The sequence below is a fragment of the Orycteropus afer genome, unplaced genomic scaffold (assembly GCF_000298275.1).
Source record: "Orycteropus afer afer isolate SDZICR_OR568_19922 unplaced genomic scaffold, OryAfe1.0 scaffold00542, whole genome shotgun sequence".
NCBI lineage: Eukaryota > Metazoa > Chordata > Mammalia > Tubulidentata > Orycteropodidae > Orycteropus > Orycteropus afer.
In genome coordinates, this window is record NW_006922129.1 from 257,789 (window position 1) to 260,281 (window position 2,493).

The following is a 2,493-nucleotide window of genomic DNA, read 5'->3' on the forward strand; positions in this document are numbered from 1 at the left end:
TCTTCTAACTATAGGTCTGGCTAGATATCCTTAGCCCACCTTGGACCAAGCACTCTGTGGACACCTGGAGAACCTATAGCTTTCATTGGGTACAATATCCTGTGAGCATGGAGGAGACATTCTCCTTCACAGACGAAGGAACTCAGGCTCAGAGAGGATGACGCTCCCTGCTCCTACGCCCAGCAGACTGCCTGGGTGGCAGGGAGCCCAAGGGGCTGGAGGCAAAGGCCTGGAGAAGAGAAGTGAGGTGAGGAGTAGCGGCAGGAGCGGGGAGGTCCAAGTTCTCTTACGGGCTCTTCTTGGTATGTGTTCTCCCTAAGAAACTTTGGATTTCTGGTTTTTCTGCAAGGACCTGAAGATATGGTCACACTAGGCCCATCCTTCCTCACCACCATTGGCTGGGGCTGAACAGCAGTTACCTCACTCAGAAGAGGCACGTACACAACACAGTTCACGCCCCACCTGCTCGGCTCCACCTGTTCCTGTTTCCTCTGGGCCCTGGAAGTAATAAAACCACATGATATGTGGTCTTACACAGATCACTAGCCCTACTCTCTTCCTTTCAAGTTTTATTCTATAATAGTTTCATTCTTCTATTTAATATTCTTGTATTAGATCAACTAAGGTACTCTGAATATAGTAAGATTACTTTTACTGGTTGAGATGGAGTCTATCGGACCAGACTCAGTTTTTCTTCACTTTGATTGCACACTCACATCCAAACAGGTATACGTCCTTCATACAAGATCACTTGACCAGGAGCCTATGGTACTTCTTTCGGACTGTCAGAGGCAGCATGCAGAATCCACGTTAGAATCTGATGGTTGGCGCTAGGATAGATTAATGACGCATACCTGCCCTATTATCTCAAAGCCAATAGTGTCCAGTAGGATGTTGTTGTTAGGTGCTGTTGAGTCATCCCTGACTCACAGTGACCCTCTGTACAACAGAACACAACACTGCCCGGTCCTCTGCAATCCTCACAATCCTTGCTGTACCTGAGCCCATTGTCGCAGCCACTGTGTCAATCCATGTTGTTGAGGGCCTTCCCCTTTTTTGCTGACCCTCCACTTTACCAAGCATGACATCCTTCTCCAGGGAATGGTCCCTTCTGACAACATGACCAAAGCAGGTGAGAGGATGTCTGGTCATTCTCGCATCCAAGGAGCATTCTGGCTGCACTTCTTCCGGGACAGATGTGTTAGTTCTTCTGGCAGTCTACGGTACTTTCAGTGTTCTTCGCCAACACCACAACTCAAAAGCATCAACTCTTCTTCAGTCTTCCTTATTCACTGTCCAGCTTTCACATGTGTATGAGCTGAATGAAAACACCATGGCATGGGTCAGGCGCACCTCAGTCTTCAAAGTAACATCTTTGCTCTTCCACACTGCCCTTCTTTGCCTCATTTACGACTAGCTGAGCTGTAAGATCTAGAACCTTCTGTAAGAGACCAGCTGTCCACAAATTATACTTGGTTCCACTCTAAAATCCTACCTGACAGGAGTGTGGTGATTAAGAACGGAACACGGAGTCAGTCTGCCTCCAGGCAAATACAGGTGCCAAGTGACTCTGAGCAAATAGATTAATAATGACATCTGGATGCTGCAGAGATGAAGATACACACTCCATGCCAATGTGCAAAATGCCCGGCACACAGTAGGCTCTCAGTACAGTAACTGTGCCCTGGAAGAAAGCCCTGGTGACCTGCTGCCATAAACCCTATGCAGCCAAGAAAACCCTATGGAGCAATTCCACTCTGTAACAGAGTCACCATCAGTTAGAACTGACTTGATGGCAACGGTTTGGCTTTTTAATTGTTCATTATGACAATTAAGATCATGGTCCAATAAGAGACCTGTAATTGAAAATGAAAACGAAGTTTGAACCTATATACAAATAGGGCTTCTTTTAATATAGATGAAAAACTCTGAAGTAAATGGATATTCATTTAAATCTTAAAATGGTCTTCTTTTTGGTAACCTACTTGAGCTGAAGGAGCTCTGGTAGCATAGTGCCTACGGCATTTGACTGCTAACCAAAAGGCTGGCAGTGCAAACCCACCAGCCACTCCTCAGAAGGAAGGTTGGGCAATCTACTTCCATAGCGACCCCACCTTGGAAACCCAAGGTGGGGTCGCTATGAGTCGGATCCGACTCGACAACACATAACAACAACAACACTTGAGCTGAAGAAATATACACACAACATGTTGGTTTTAAAACTGACATGTTCAGACATGACATAAGAAAACACTGACCAATGACCCAAGCTCCAACTACATTTCAAAAACTCAACCAACAGGAGAGTAACTAAATAGATCCCAGTTAAGCGCTGCATGGTGGTTGTGAAACAGATTCTGGAGCCAGACCACTTAGGTTCAAATCCAAGCTCCACCACTTATGGGCTGTGTGACCCCGGACAAGTTACTTTTCTGTGCTTCAGTTTCCCCACCTGTAAATTGCAATAAGGACAGTACTTATCCCAGAGTTGGC